Source organism: Tamandua tetradactyla, chromosome 14 (assembly GCF_023851605.1).
Source record: "Tamandua tetradactyla isolate mTamTet1 chromosome 14, mTamTet1.pri, whole genome shotgun sequence".
NCBI lineage: Eukaryota > Metazoa > Chordata > Mammalia > Pilosa > Myrmecophagidae > Tamandua > Tamandua tetradactyla.
This window is the reverse complement of record NC_135340.1, coordinates 14,196,337-14,213,804: the sequence shown is the minus strand read 5'-3', so window position 1 is coordinate 14,213,804 and position 17,468 is coordinate 14,196,337. Positions and strand designations below refer to the sequence as shown.

At 37.0% G+C, this 17,468-nt stretch overlaps 1 protein-coding gene across 7 annotated transcripts in view; it reads left to right on the top strand.

Annotated features, from left to right (window-relative positions):
* Nucleotides 1-17,468, top strand: part of MIA2 (MIA SH3 domain ER export factor 2) — a 207,927-nt gene that overhangs the window by 76,507 nt on the left and 113,952 nt on the right. The gene's annotated exons all lie outside the window — the stretch shown is intronic.

Here is a 17,468-nt window from a genome sequence, read left to right as displayed (position 1 = left end):
TGGTGGAAGGGAACCTAGAGTTCAGAGATTGGGAAAGTGAGCTGGGCTGGATTTTGCAAAGGTGTTGGTAAATGTGTCCGGATGCCTGAAATGAATAAGCCTCCCCGTCAGGTTATTTATTTTGATCACGGTCAGTGACACGTGGTTCCTCCGACATGGAGAAACTTGAGGACCGTGCCTCCGAAAGAGTTCCTTTAGGTGAGGAAACTTGTTGTTTGGAAAGGACGCCTGAGTTTGGGCGGGGAGTTGGGACTCTCATTCTAAATTTCTTTTCAATTTAAGAATGCTCTTCTGAGATGCATTCCCATAGGTGAGATTCTCTGTCTCGTTGATGTAAAATTTGGAGATTTCCTTAGGTTCAGTTTTATGAACAGTTGCAAAGGATTTTCTCCCTGTTTATAGGTGTTTTTGTTGACGTGTGTGGGGTTTTTCATGTCGTCGTGTTTTTAAAAAGTTTATATTAAAATGTTTAAAAATCCATCTAAACCATGAAGCAGTTATGACTATGGTTCCTTGTTATGTGGATAAAAAATGTACTACTGCCATGCTGTTTATTCATTCATTTACGGATCACTCAACTGTGTCGTGTCTCGTGCTCTTATTTGAGTAAAAGGAACTGTTCAGTGGAGAGTCTAAATGTAATAGATTTAGCCACTAGCATCATGCAGTGTCTGTTAAGGGAGAGAAGATAAGAAAATTGTACAAAGTAGAAAGCCATGAAGTGTTTACTGAACTATATACACCAAATGCTAGGGAAGCTCAGGGGTGGGAGAGATTGTAATTTCTTGAGTGATTAGGGAGAGTTTACCAGATTGAGGGAATAGCCCAAGCAGAGGAGGTATGAAGCAGCATGGTGTGTACAGGAATGTACAAGCTGTATTACTAGAGTGTAAAGTGGGGTCAGCAAGAGATTTTCAGTAGACTTTTGGTTTAGATAGATCTTCCTGATAGTACTGGAGATTAGATGTAAGGGGAGGAAACCTAGAAACAGGGCTTAAGAGAGAGATGACAGAATAACCATAGTAGGGATACAGAAGAGGGTATTGAATGGGGGAGATGTTTAGCTAAGAGTTAAAATGGTACAACTTGATCATTCATTGGATGTGAAGGGTGAGAGAGGATTCTTTTAGACTCTCAGGTTTCTGGCTCTGGAAGCTTGGTCATTAACTGAGGTGAGTTTTATAGAAGAGAAATATATTGTGGGGTGGGAAATGAGATTGCAGTTTCCACATACTGAGCAGGTTCTTTTTTAATCTGAAAGCAACAATAACCTTAGGTTTTCCAAGGCTGGCAATGGTAAAAGACACAGAGAGGGGCAGCCAGATTTTGCAGCATTTTCTCCAGTCATGTGAACACCTTCACCTTGAAAGTTTTTTTGCTGCATGCAACTACCCTCATCATACAGGCTTGGGGATTAGGATGGCTCTGCTTTATTTTTTCAATATTAATTTTTAAAGTTTAATTATTTAAAAAGTTTATTTTTTTCTGTTGACATATAATTTATATAACATAAAATTCACCCTCGTAAAGTATCTGTGTCCTTGTGGTTCCTTGTCTCTCTGCTTCCCATTTCATGGTGATGTTCTTTCTTTCAGGCTTCTGTGACTTTTGAGTTCCTTTTGTTAGTCTTTCAGTAATACAGATTAAAATCCACTGTGATTCCTTTGGCCGCACTTTAAGTAAAAATAACATATTCAAAAGGCCCTATTTACAGTAAGTTCACACCCACAAGGACGCGGACTAACATTAAGAATGTGTTTGTTGGGGTATATAATCCAATTACTGCAGTGTTCATTTCAGTGGTTTTTATTGTATTTGCTTTGTTGTACAGCTGCACACCGACATGTAATTCCAGAACATTTCCATCACTCCAAAAAGAAACCCCATCCATATAGGGGTCAGTCAACTCTTTTCTCCCCATTTCTTTGCAGCCTTGAATCTACTTTCTATCTATGAATTTGCCTATTCTGGACGTTTCATATAAATGGAATCATATAATGTATGGTCTTTTGTGACTCATTTCTTTCACATAGCACAATGTTTGCAAGGTTATCCATGTTGTAGTTTGTAAGAGTATTTCATTCTTTTTTATGACAGAATGATATTCATACATTTTGTTTATCCATTCATCAATTGATGGACATTTCGTTTTTTTTTTACTTGGGGGCTGTTACAAATAATGCTGTTGAGAACATTTGTGTACAAGTTTTTATGTGAATGTCTGTTTTTCTTTCTTTCTTTCGTTTTTTTTTTTTTGGCATGGGTAGGCTCTGGGAATTGAACCTGGGTCTCCGGTATGGCAGGCGAGAATTCTGCCACTGAGCCACCATTGCCTGCCCTGTGTGAACATATGTTTTTGTTTCTATATCTAGGTGTAGAATTACTTGGTTGTGTTTGCTGTACATTTTATTTTTTCAGTAGCTATCAAATAGTTTGTATAGACATGGTACCATTTTACATCTCCAACGCAAATGTATGAAGGTTTCAGCTTTCCACGTATTCTCAACACACACACACACACACACACACACACACACATATATAATTTTATCAACATCGTTGTAGTTTGCATTTCCCTACTGAACACCTTAACATGCTTTTTTCCATCTATATATCTTATTGCAGAAATGATTATTTGCCCATTTTTTAACTTTTTAAAATTGTATAATATAACATATATACAAATCAAAGAAAGAAAAAAGTAATAATCTTCAAAGCACACTTCAACAAATAGTTACAGAACAGATCCCAGTGTTTGTCTTGGGCTGCGATTCCGTCATCTCAGATTTTTCCTTCTAGCTGCTCTAAAACACTGGAGGCTGGAAAGAATATTGATATAGTGATTCGGCAGCCATACTCATTTGTCATATCCCGTCTTATCTGTTAAACCTCCTCCTTCTCCTTTAATCCTTCTCCCAGTCTATAGGGATCTTTGGGGAATGCCTGTTCCCACTTTTTTCATGTTGGGAAGGGGTGTCCACAATGAAGAATGAGAGGATGTAATTAATTGATGATCTTGGACAGGCTAGTCCCTCTGGGTTTCAGGATTTACCTGAATTATATGTTACAGGGAGGCAAACCTAGTGCATGAAATCTTTATGGAGTTTCAGTTCGAGCCCTGGGTGTTCTTAAGAGTCAACAGGAATGATGCTGACTGGGGCTTAGCAAACCAGGGCGATTACCACTATCTAACTGAACCTTGCATAAGAGCAGCCTCCAGAATAGTCTGTAGAACAGCCTCTTGACTCCATTTGATCTCTCTTGGCCACTGATACCTTATTTTATTACACTTCTTTTCCCCATTTTGATCAGGAAGTTGTTGTCATACCCACGGTGCCAGGGCCAGACTCATCCCTATCTCACCGTTAGGGATATTTTCAACCCTGAATGGCTTGAACCATGTAGGGGGGGTCGCAACATGGGCTTAGAGGGAGAGAGGCCACATCCGAACAACAAAGAGACTTCCTGGAAGCAGATTTTAGGCATCGTTTTGGGTAATCTTAGCTTCTCCCCTAGAAAAATACGTTTTTTGAGAGCAAGCCTCAAAATCCAGAGCTTGGCCTATTTTCTTGGGAGTCTCCAATGTTTGAGAGGGTACCGTCTGGGTTGTTTCCCAAATGGGGGAGTTTAATAGTGTTCTAGTTTGCTAGCTGCCGGAAGGCAATATACTAGAAACAGAATGGCTTTTAAATAGAGGAATTTAAGAAGTTGCTAGTTTACAGTTCTAAGGTTGAGAAAATGCCCCAATTAAAACAAGTCTATAGAAATGTCCAATTTAAGGCATCCAGAGAAAGATACCTTGGTTCAAGAAGGCCGATGAAGTTCACGGTTTTCTTTCTCATCTGGAAGGGCACATGGCAAACATGGCATCATCTGCTAACTTTCTCTCCTGGCTTCCAGTTTCATAAAGCTCCCTGGGAGGCGTTTTCCTTCTTCATCTCCAAAGGTTGCAGCTGGCTGGTGAACTCTGTTTTGTGGTGCTACAGCATTTTCTGCTCCCTCCGAATCTCTCATTTTCCAAAATGTTTCCTCTTACTCCAATAAACCAATCAAGATCCACCCAAATGGGTGGAGGCATGTCGTCACCTAATCCAGTTTAACAACCGCTCTTGACTAAATTATGTCATCCAGGGAGATGAGCTGATTACAGTTTCAAACATGCAGTATTGAATAGGGATTATTCTACCTTTATGAAATGGGATTTTGATTAAAACATGGCTTTTCTAGGGGGCATTCATCCTTTTAAAACAGCACAAATAGTTTTATTTATATATATATATATTTTTCCCCCCCTTTCAGATCCCCACAGGACTCTACCAATACTTTTTAATTATTAGCCCATCATAGCCTGAGACGTATCCCTTACTCTAGCAAGCCATAGAGAATTACAAGGCTCATTCCCATTCTGAACTCCAAGAGTCTGGGCTTTAAAGGCGCTGTCCAGAGGGGCTGATTCAGACTATGAATTTCAGAAGATTCAGGTTCTAGACATATAAACCTCTCTGTGTTTGATTTATACAATATGTGAAGCTCTAAAGTACATATATTATCATCTTTCACCTTGCATTCTAATTTACCTTAGACCTAGCCAGATAGGCTTCATTTTTTTTTTTTTTTTTTTTGCATGGGCAGGCACGGGGAATCAAATATTGGCTTCATTTTAAGCTCTAATTGAGACCTGATCTCTTTCTGAGTCACTTCAACTGTTATTATATATAGCTATGTTAACTTTCAGGGCTGTGAGATTCCATTTCCAGGACCCAGGTGTCACAGAACTACTCCAAGTTCCAGAGAAATACCAGCTGATACACATATATCTCAGTTTCTCAGAATTCAGAAATATCGTCAGACCAATGTGGCTCCAATAGAGGCCCGCATTCCAGGCTCTCATTTTTTTATAAGTATTTTCTGAGAGAGACTTTAGCATATTTGTTCTTTTGTTTCTGGGCCATTCTGCACAGGCTTTTGTCCCCAGGGTTTATTCAGTTCGTGTTCCCCTCGATGCCCTTCCCTTGTGTAGCAGCACCATCATGTGCCCTCGATGCCCTTCCTTTTTGTAGCAGCACCAAATTGCATCGTATCACCATTTGCCCTTGTACTTTTCAGTCATTGTATCCTTTGGCTCCCTCCATCTATTGGACCTCATGGATAATGTCCAAAATAAACAAACCATGTCTTACAGTATCTTCATTTGGTTGTACAATCAGCATCACTCTCAATTCTAGATAGTTTTCATTGATCCATAATGATAAAGAACCAGCAAGTATAACATCACCAACTATCACATTAAAACTGCTCCTTATCACTTGTTACCCCCACCCCCAGTTAGTTGCCTCTGGTAGTGCTATGGTATTGTTGATATTTTCCTGTTAACTATTGGCTATAACATGCATTTTTAGTTTTCACCCTATATCCCTCTAACTATTGACTCTTTGTCCACTATTGAACCATTGAAATAGTTCGTATGAGAACTTATTTATAATTGTAAATTTAATAATTGGGATACATGACACTATACATCCCCTTTCAATCATATTCACCTTCAATATGGCAATGTTTCTAAACCCACTAATTAGTTATTATCACTTCTCTGCATTCACTTGCATTTAGATTCAGCCTCTTTGGGTAGCCTTTCCTTTGTCTCTAGCTTTTGTGTACCTCTAGGTCCGCTGTATTCTACAGTGTAACCTCTGAGATTACCTTTACCAGAGTCATAGTAAGGAAATCATACAATATCTGTCCTTTTGTGAACCTTTGCCCATTTTAAAATTGGGTTATTGATATTTGTTGTTGAGTTATAAGAAGAGCTCTTTATATTCTGGATACCAGAACTTTTCAGATATATGCAATCTTTTATCATTATATACCTTTATATACCTTTATCATGTTGAGGAAGTTCCAGGCTAGTTCTAGTTTTGTGTCTTTTAACATGAAAGGATTTCGGATTTTGCCAAATGTTTTTCCTGTGTGTATCAGTATAATCATGTGGCTTATTTCCCCTCCATTCTATTCATATGGTATATTGTGGTTTTTTTTTTTTTTTTTGCATGGGTAGGCTCTGGAAATGAACCTGGATTTGTGGAATAGCAGGCAGGTGAGAATTCTGCCACTGAGCCACTGTTGCACCACCCTGTGTTGATTTCTTTTTATATTCCAAGGATAAATCCCATTTTGCCATGGTGTATAAACCTTTTGCCATGCAAGCTGGATTCAGTTTGCTAGTAATTTTTTTTTTGAGGATTTTAAACCTCAAAATCCTCTATGTTCATTCATCTATGAATGTTCATAAGACATACTGGTCTGTGTTTTTTTTGTCTTGTAGTTGTGTCTTTATCTTTGGTATTGGGATAATGCTAGCCTCTTTGAGTGATTTACCAAGTTTTCCCTCCTCTGCTGTTTTTTGGAAGAATTTGAAAAGGATTGGTGTTCGTTCTTCTTTAAATATTTGGTAGAATTTACCAGTGTACCTGTCTATTCCTGGAGGTTTAAATATATATATTTTCATTTTTTGATGTTTTTTGATTACTAGTCTAATCTCTTTATTTGTTATAAGTCTGTCAGATTTTCTATTTCTTCTTAAGTCTTTTATGATGGTTTGTGTGTTTCTAGGAATTTGTTCATTTCATTTAGGTTATCCAATTTGTTGGCATACTTTGTTCATGGTGCTCTCTTATATATAATTCTTTTTTTTTCCTGCAAGGGTATGGTAGTAATGATCCTCTTTCATTCCAGATTTTAGTAATTTGAGTCTTCTCCTTTTTTTTGTCTGTCAGTCTGGCTAAAGATTTGTCACTTTTGTTGATTTGTTGTTGCTGTTGTCCTTTTCAAAACCAGTGTTTGGTTTAGTTCATTTTCTCTGTTGTTTTTTAATTTCTATTTGTTTATTTCTGCTTTAGTCTTTTTTATTATGACTCTAAATTTCTCTCTGAGCACCGTTTCACTCTGTCCCCTGTGCTTTTGTAAGTTGTATTTTGCTTTTGTCATTTCAAGGTATTTTCTAATTTTCCTGTTATTCTTTTACTCATTGTTTGAGTGTGTTGTTCAGGTTCCACATTTTTGTGAGTCTTCCAAATTTCCTTCTGTTATATATTTTTTTCTCTTCTGACTAGAGAACGTGCTTTGTATGATTTCAGTCTTTTAAAATATATTGGTCTTATAAAGCTTAACAAATGACATATCCTAGATAATGTCCCATGTACATTGGAGAAGGATGTGTTGTTTTGGGTGAAGTGTTCTATAGATACATGTTGTGTCAAGTGGGTATCTAGTGTTCAAGTTTTCTGTTTCCTTGGTAGTCTTCTGTTTAATTGTTCTATCCATTATGGAAAGTGGAATTTTGAAGTCTCTAACTATTGTTGAATTGTCTGTTTTTCTCATCAGTTCTGTCACTTTTTGCTTCATGTATTTTGGGGCTTTGCTGTTAGGTGCATATATATTTTTAATTCTTGAATCTTGTTAATGGATTTACCCGTTTTTCATTATATAATTTCCTTCTTTGACTCTAGTAACAATATTGATCTTAAAATTAATTTTGTCTGATAATAATATAGCTGCACCAGGTTTCCTTTGCTTACTCTTTGCATTGAACATCTTTTTCTGTCCTTTTACTTTCAACCTGTTAATGTCTTTGCATCTAAAGTGATATTTTACAGACAGCACGTAGTTGGCTCATGTTTTTTTAATCCATCCTTGCCAGTCTCTGCCATTTAATTGTAGAGTTTAATCCATTTGCATGCAATATAATTACTGATAATGAAGGTTTCACTACTGCCGTTTTATGATTTTTTTTTATGTTTTGTGTCTTTTTTGTTTCTCAGTTCCTACGTTCCTGCCTTCTTTTTGTTAGATATTTACTGGTGTTCCATTTTAATTCTCTTGTCTTTGCTTTCTTTTCCTAAACACTTTTGAGTTATTTTCTTAGTGGTTGCCTTGGAGATTATATTATCTTATTTTATAACAATATAGTTCAGATTAATACAACTTAATTTTGAAAACTTTGCTCCTGTTTAGCTCTGTCCCCCTCCCCTCTTACTGTCAACATCACAGCTTACTTTTTTTATTTTTAAAATTTTTATTAATAAAATAATCAGCATACAATATGAACATTCTTTTATTATCACATAGCTGTATATTCATCATGATCATTTCTTAGAATATTTGCTTCAACTCAGAAAAAGAAATAAAAAGAAAGCAAAAAAAATTCATGCATACCATACCCTTTACCCCTCCCTTTCCTTGATCACTAGCATTTCAATCTACTAAATTTACTTTAACATTTGTTCCCCCTATTATTTATTTATTATTTATTTTTATTAATTTTTAAATTTTTTTAAAAAATTGCAAGAAAGAAACAAACATAAACATTCTTAACATATCATTTCATTGTACATATATAATCAGTAATTCACAATATCATCACATAGTTGTATATTTATCATCATTTGTTCCCCCTATTATTTATTTTTATTCCATATGTTCCTCTCATCTGTTGACAAGGTAGATAAAAGGAGCATCAGACACAAGGTTTTCACAATCACCCAGTCACATTGTGAAAGCTTTATCATTATACAATCATTATCAAGAAACATGGCTACTGGAACACAGCTCTACATTTTCAGGCAGTTCCCTCCAGCCTCTCCATTACATCTTAGATAACAAGGTGATATCTACTTAATGCATAAGAATAACCTCCAGGACAACCTCTCGACTCTGTTTGGAATCTCTCAGCCATTGACACTTTGTCTCATTTCACTCTTCCCCTTTTTGGTCCAGAAGGTTTTCTCAATCCCTAGATGCTGGGTCTCAGCTCATTCTAGAGTTTTTCTCAATCCCTTGATGCTGAATCTCAACTCATTCTGGGATTTCTGTCCCATGCTGCCAGGAAGATCCACGCCCCTGGTAGTCATGTCCCACGTAGACAGGGGGAGGGTGGTGAGTCTGCTTGCTGTGTTGGCTGGAGAGAGAGGTCCCATCTGAGCAACAGAAGAGGTTCTCTTGGGGGTGACTCTTAGGCTTAATTTTAAGTAGGCTTGACCTATCCCCTGTGGGGTTAAGTTTCATATGAACAAACCCCAAGACTGGGGGCTCAGCCTATAGCTTTGGTTGTCCACACTGCTTGTGAGAATATCAAGAATTCAACTTGGGGAAGTTGAATTTTCCCCTGTTCTCACCATTCCCCGAAGAGGACTTTGCAAATACTTTTTTATTCACTGATCAAATCACTCTGGGATTCATCGGGGCATCATTCAGGACAAACCAACAAAATCTCATGTCCTATCCAAGGTTCCGTGTACTTATGTTGTTCAACCAACTGTCTACATAAGTTATATTAGGAAATGCACTAGTCAAAATAAAAATTTTGTACCAAATAAACATTTTTTGCTTTAGTCTCACACATAAGTTGAAATTTTAAAATATTAATTACCATCTATTCTCAGCACACTGTAATAATGACATTCCTTTGTTCTTCCTCATGCAAAACATTTTTAAAATTTGTACATTTAGTCACTATCATTATACACTCTAGGCATTCCTAGATTATACCATCTCAATCTTTATCGTCTTTTTTTCTGATTTCATTTATGCCCCCAGCCTTCCTCCCTCTATCATTCTCACATTCAGCTACATTCAGTGTTTTGACATAACTGTATTACCATTAGGTAGTATTGTGCTGTCCATTTCTGAGTTTTTATATTCAGTCCTGTTGCACACTCTGTATCCCTTCAGCTCCAGTTACCCAATATCTTACCCTATTTCTATCTCCTGATGGTCTCTATTGCCAGCAAAATATTCCAAATTTATTGACTAATGTCAGTTCATATCAGTGAGACCATACAGTATTTGTCTTTTTGCTTTTGGCTAATCTCACTCAGGATATTGTCCTTAAGGTCCATCCATGTTGTTACATGCTTCATAACTTTATTCTGTCTTACAGCTGCATAATATTCCATTGTATGTATATGCCACAGTTTATTTAGCCACTCGTCTGTTGATGGACATTTTAGCTGTTTCCATCTCTTGGTAATTCTGAATAATGCTGCTATAAACATTGGTGTGCAAATATCCATTTGTGTCCTTGCCCTCATATCCTTTAAGTAGAGACAGCATATAGATGGGTCCTGTTTTTTAATCCATTCTGCCAGTCTATGTCTTTTGATTGGGGAGTTTAATCCATCAACAGTTAGTGTTCTTACTGCACGGGTAGTACTTTCTTCTACCATTTTGCCTTTTGGATTTTATATGTCGTATCTAATTTTCCTTCTTTTTACCTTTACTCGTAGTCTTCCTTTCTACACTCTTCACACTTCTCTTCTGTCTTTTCGTATCTGTCTGTAGTGCTCTCTGTAGTATTTCTTGCAGAGCTGGTCTCTTGGTCACAAATTCTCTTAGTGATTTTTTTGTCTGAAAATGTTTTAATTTTCCCTCATTTTTGAAGGACAATTTTGCTGCATATAGGACTCTTGGTTCGCAGTTTTTCTCTTTTAATAGTTTAAATATATCATCCCACTGTCTTCTCGTCTCCATGGTTTCTGCTGAGAAATCTACACATAGTCTTATTGGGCTTCCCTTGTATGTGATGGATTGCTTTTCTCTTGCTGCTTTCAAGATTCTCTTTCTCTTTCACCTCTGACATTCTGATTAGTAAATGTCTTGGAGGATGTCTATTTGGATCTGTTCTCTTTGGGGTACGCTGCACTTCTTGGATCTGTAATTTTAAGTCTTTCATAAGAGTTGGGAAATTTTCAGTGATAATTTCCTCCATTAGTTTTTCTCCTTCTTTTTCCTTCTCGTCTCCTTCTGGGACACCCACAACAAGTATATTCATATGCTTCATATTGTCATTCAGTTCCCTTAGACCCTGCTCATATTTTTCCATTTTTTCCCTATGTTTTCTTTTTCTTGTTGGATTTCAGATGTTCCTTCCTCCAGTTCACTAATCCTATGTCCTGCCTCTCGAAATCTACCATTGTAGGCTTCCATTGTTTTTTTCATCTCTTCTACAGTGCCTTTCATTCCCATAAGTTCTGTGATTTGTTTTTTTCCGATTTTCAATTTCTCCTTTTTGTTCATTCCTTACCTTCTTTATATCCTCCCTCAATTCATTGATTTGGTTTTTGATGAAATTTTCCATCCATGTCTGTTCGTATATTCTGAATTAGTTGTTTCAACTCCTGTATCTCATTTGAATTGTTGGTCTGTTCCTTTGACTGGGCCATATCTCTAATTTTACTAGTGTGATTTGTTATTTTTGCTGGCGTCTAGGCATTTAATTACCTTAATTAGTTTATTCTGGAGATTGCTTTCACTTCTTTTACGTAGGGTTTTCTTGCTGGATGAATTTGTTGTCTATCTGTTCTTTGACATTCAGTTCAGCTTTTTCTAGACCTCTAGCTTAGGTTTTGTTTAACAGAGGAGAATTTTTCAGTTCTTGTTTTCTTCTTTCTTGCCCTGCTTGTATGGTGCCTTTTCCCCCCACCTTTAGGAGGGTCTACTTAGGTATTATAAACCCCAGCTGGATTTTCCCAGACCAAACTGGCCTCCTGTCAGGAGGAGAGAGTCACCTGCATCGGTTTTCCCTGAGGGTGAGACCCGGAAGGTTGAAAGACTTTCCTGTGAAGTCTCTGGACTCTGTTTTTCTTATCCTGCTCAGTATGTGGCACTTGTCTGCCTGTGGGCCCCACCAGCATAATATGATGCGGTACCTTTAACTTTGGCAGACTCTCCCTGCTGGGGGTGTGGTGGAGACAGAGGAGAGGTTTTAGGCTGGTTTTAATGGCTTCAAATTACCAAGCCCTGGTGTCTGAATTCCTTGAGGGAGGGATTCCACCTGAGTTGGGCTTCACCCCTCCCCTGGGGAAGGTACAGGTTACAGACAAGCCCTCAAACGAGCTTGTTTCTGCCTATGCCTGGGGCAGTTGCAGCCTGAGAAGTCCTGCCACTGTATCCAAAGGCAGTCAAGCCTTTGTAGAAGCACTAGCTACAGAAACCTCATTTTCCTTTTTTTTTTTTTTTTCCATCAGTTCTGCCCTCTTGGTGTTGGGACGAAAATGAGCGAGCTCTGCTTTGACCAGGTTCACCTGAGCTGGGGGCCTATTTTTAGTAGTCAGAATTTGTAAATTAATTCCGCAATTGGCATTTGGTTGGGCTCAGCCCCTGCTGCTGGTAAAGTCTCTTTCCTTTCCCCTTTGGGAAGCAGCCTGTTGGGTAGGGGCATCGGCTGCCGCGGCTTGGGGAAGTCACGATTTTGGGTGGGCTCACAGCTGGTCTGGCTGGTCCAGACTGGGGTACACTGTGTGTCCAGTCAGTGATGTGGCCCCAGGAGCTGTTCTGTACTGTTTCTGGTTATTTAGTAGTTCTGGAGGATAAACTGAAACACGCACATTGCTAAGCCAGTATCATGGCCCACAGCTTACTTTTTTTTTTTTTTTTATTAATTAAAAAAAAAATTAACTAACACAACATTTATAAATCATTCCATTCTACATATGCAATCAATAATTCTTTTTTTATATATATCATAACTTTTTTATTTCAATGTTTGTTTTTCATGTTTTTACATATACAGTAGATATATGCAAACCATCCTTCACAGGAAAACAGTTATCATTAATACATGGAAACCTTCTGTATATAAATAAAGTAAAATCTGCATTTGGTTATCTATTGGCCTGTAAATTAAGCACATGAAGTTTGAATGGATTTTTAGAGCATATGAAAAATATATTGATTTAAAATAAAGATTGTGGTATATTGTTTGCATACACATAGCCATCCTCCACAGCAGCTGGCACTGAGATACCAGGACTTTATGTGAGAGGTCTCATAAAGTGAGATGACAAGAATAGAGAAAATACAGTAGATTTCAAATAAGAGCACAAAATTTAAAGTCACTAAGGCAGACATTCTAAACTTATTTTGTCTAAGCTACACCTCATGGTTGCTTTTATGCAGCAGACTTCAGTAGGAATAGAAGCAGGGATTTACTTAAGGAGAGTTAATAAGTCTCTCAAGCCCTATTCTGAAAGCCATACAGTCTAGAATAATTTGGTTAACTAGTTTTTCACAGAGAAAAATTCACAATTTGTCAACATTATAGCCAAGAGCAATCAATAATTCTTAATATCATCACATAGATATATGATCATCATTTCTTAATACATTTGCATCGATTTAGAAAAAGAAATAGCAAGACAACAGAAAAAGAAATAAAATGATAATATAGAGAAAAAATAAAAATAAAAAATACAAAAAATATATTAAAAAAAAAAAAACTATAGCTCAGGTGCAGCTTCATTCAGTGTTTTAACATAATTACAATTAGGTAGTATTGTGCTGTCCATTTTTGAGTTTTTGTATTCAGTCCTGTTGCACAGTCTGTATCCCTTCAGCTCCAATTACCCATTATCTTACCCTATTTCTAACACCTGATGGTCTCTGTTACCAATGACATTTTCCAAGTTTATTCTCTAATGTCAGTTCACATCAGTGGGACCATACAGTATTTGTCCTTTAGTTTTTGGCTAGTCTCACTCAGTATAATGTTCTCTAGGTCTATCCATGTTATTACATGCTTCATAAGTTTATTCTGTCTTAAAACTGTATAATATTCCATCGTATGTATATACCACGGTTTGTTTAGCCATTCTTCTGTTGATGGACATTTTGGCTGTTTCCATCTCTTTGCAATTGTAAATAATGCTGCTATCAACATTGGTGTGCAAATGTCCATTTGTGTCTTTGCCCTTAAGTCCTTTGAGTAGATACCTAGCAATGGTATTGCTGGGTCATATGGCAATTCTATATTCAGCTTTTTGAGGAACCGCCAAACTGCCTTCCACAGTGGTTGCACCATTTGACATTCCCACCAACAGTGGATAAGTGTGCCTCTTTCTCCACATCCTCTCCAGCACTTGTCATTTTTTTTTTTGTTGATAATGGCCATTCTGGTGGGTGTGAGATGATATCTCATTGTGGTTTTGATTTGCATTTCTCTAATGGCCAGGGACATTGAGCATCTCTTCATGTGCCTTTTGGCCATTTGTATTTCCTCTTCTGAGAGGTGTCTGTTCAAGTCTTTTTCCCATTTTGTGATTGGATTGGCTGTCCTTTTGTTGTTGAGTTGAACAATCTCTTTATAAATTCTGGATACTAGACCTTTATCTGATATGTCATTTCCAAATATTGTCTCCCATTGTGTAGTCTGTCTTTCTACTTTCTTGATGAAATTCTTTGATGCACAAAAGTGTTTAATTTTGAGGAGCTCCCATTTCTTTCTTCAGTGCTCTTGCTTTAGGTTTACGGTCCATAAAACCACCTCCAATTGTAAGATTCATAAGATATCTCCCTACATTTTCCTCTAACTGTTTTATGGTCTTAGACCTAATGTTTATATCTTTGATCCATTTTGAGTTAACTTTTGTATAGGGTGTGAGATACGGATCCTCTTTCATTCTTTTGCATATACATATCCAGTTCTCTAGGCACCATTTATTGAAGAGACTGTTCTGTCCCAGGTGAGTTGGCTTGACTGCCTTATCAAAGATCAATTGTCCATAGATGAGAGGGTCTATATCTGAGCACTCTATTCGATTCCATTGGTCGATATATCTATCTTTATGCCAGTACCATGCTGTTTTGACCACTGTGGCTTCATAATATGCCTTAAAGTCCGGCAGCGTGAGACCTCCAGCTTCGTTTTTTTTCCTCAAGATACTTTTAGCAATTCGGGGCACCCTGCCCTTCCAGTAAAATTTGCTTATTGGTTTTTCTATTTCTGAAAAGTAACTTGTTGGGCTTTTGATTGGTATTGCATTGAATCTGTAAATCAATTTAGGTAGAATTGACATCTTAACTATATTTAGTCTTCCAATCCATGAACACGGTATGCCCTTCCATCTATTTAGGTCTTCTGTGATTTCTTTTAACAGTTTTTTGTAGTTTTCTTTGTATAGGTCTTTTGTCTCTTTAGTTAAATTTATTCCTAAGTATTTTATTCTTTTAGTTGCAATTGTAAATGAATTCGTTTCTTGATTTCCCCCTCAGTTTGTTCATTGCTGGTGTATAGAAACACTACAGATTTCTGAATGTTGATCTTGTAACCTGCCACTTTGCTGTACTCGTTTATTAGCTCTAGTAGTTTTGTTGTGGATTTTTCCGGGTTTTCGACGTACAGTATCATATCGTCTGCAAACAGTGATAGTTTTACTTCTTCCTTTCCAATTTTGATGCCTTGTATTTCTTTTTCTTGTCTAATTGCTCTGGCTAGAACCTCCAACACGATGTTGAATAATAGTGGTGATAGTGGACATCCTTGTCTTGTTCCTGATCTTAGGGGGAAAGTTTTCAATTTTTCCCCATTGAGGATGATATTAGCTGTGGGTTTTTCATATATTCCCTCTATCATTTTAAGGAAGTTCCCTTGTATTCCTATCCTTTGAAGTGTTTTCAACAGGAAAGGATGTTGAATCTTGTCAAATGCTTTCTCTGCATCAATTGAGATGATCATGTGATTTTTATGCTTTGATTTGTTAATATGGTGTATTACATGAATTGATTTTCTTATGTTGAACCATCCTTGCATACCTGGGATGAATCCTACTTGGTCATGATGTATAATTCTTTTAATGTGTTGTTGGATATGATTTGCTAGAATTTTGTTGAGGATTTTTGCATCTATATTCATTAGAGAGATTGGTTTGTAGTTTTCTTTTTTTGTAATATCTTTGCCTGGTTTTGGTATGAGGGTGATGTTGGCTTCATAGAATGAATTAGGTAGCTTTCCCTCCACTTCAGTTTTTTTGAAGAGTTTGAGCAGAGTTGGTACTAATTCTTTCTGGAATGTTTGGTAGAATTCACATGTGAAGCCATCTGGTCCTTGACTTTTCTTTTTGGGAAGGTTTTGAATGACTGATTCAATTTCTTTACTTGTGATTGGTTTGTTGAGGTCATCTATTTCTTCTTGAGTCAAAGTTGGTTGTTCATGCCTTTCTAGGAACTTGTCCATTTCATCTACATTGTTGTATTTATTAGCGTAAAGTTGTTCGTAGTATCCTGTTATTACCTCCTTTATTTCTGTGAGGTTAGTGGTTATGTCTCCTTTTCCATTTCTGATCTTATTTATTTGTGTCCTTTCTCTTCTTCTTTTTGTAATCTTGCTAAGGGCCCATCAATCTTGTTGATTTTCGCATAGAACCAACTTCTAGTCTTATTGATTTTCTCTATTGTTTTCATGTTCTCAATTTCATTAATTTCTGCTCTAATCTTTGTTATTTCTTTCCTTTTGCTTTCTTTGGGGTTAGTTTGCTGTTCTTTCTCCAGTTCTTCCAAGTGGACAGTTAATTCCCGAATTTTTGCCCTTTCTTCTTCTCTGATATAGGCATTTAGGGCAATAAATTCCCCTCTTTGCACTGCCTTTGCTGTGTCCCATAGGTTTTGATATGTTGTGTTTTCATTTTCATTCGCCTCGAGATATTTACTAATTTCTCTTGTAATTTCTTCCTTGACCCACTCATTGTTTAAGAGTGTGTTGTTGAGCCTCCACGTATATGTGAATTTTCTGGCACTCTGCCTATTATTGATTTCCAACTTCATTCCTTTATGATCCGAGAAAGTGTTGTGTATGATTTCAATCTTTTAAAATTTGTTGAGACTTGCTTTGTGACCCAGCATATGGTCTATCTTTGAGAATGATCTGTGAGCACTTGAGAAAAAGGTGTATCCTGCTGTTGTGGGGTGTAATGCCCTATAAATGTCTGTTAAGTCTAGCTCGTTTATTGTAATATTCAAATTCTCTGTTCTTTATTGATCCTCTGTCTAGATGTTCTGTCCATTGATGACAGTGGGGAATTGAAGTCTCCAACTTTTATGGTAGATGTTTATTTCCCTTTTCAGTATATGCAGTGTATTCCTCACGTATTTTGGGGCATTCTGATTCGGTGCGTAAATATTTATGATTGTTATGTCTTCTTGTTGAATTGTTCCTTTTATTAGTAGATAGTATCCTTCTTTGTCTCTTTTAACTGTTTTACATTTGAAGTCTAATTTGTTGGATATTAGTGTAGCTACTCCTGCTCTTTTCTGGTTGTTATTTGCATGAAATATCTTTTCCCAACCTTTCACTTTCAACCTATGTTTATCTTTGGGTCTAAGATGTGTTTCCTGTAGACAGCATATAGAAGGATCCTGTTTTTTAATCCATTCTGCCAGTCTATGTCTTTTGATTGGGGAGTTCAGTCCATTAACATTTAGTGTTATTACTGTTTGGGTAATACTTTCCTCTACCATTTTGCCTTTTGTATTATATATATCATATCTGATTTTCCTTCTTTCTACACTCTTCTCCATACCTCTCTCTTCTGTCTTTTCGTGTCTGACTCTAGTGCTCCCTTTAGTATTTCTTGCAGAGCTGGTCTCTTGGTCACAAATTCTCTCAGTGACTTTTTGTCTGAAAATGTTTTAATTTCTCCCTC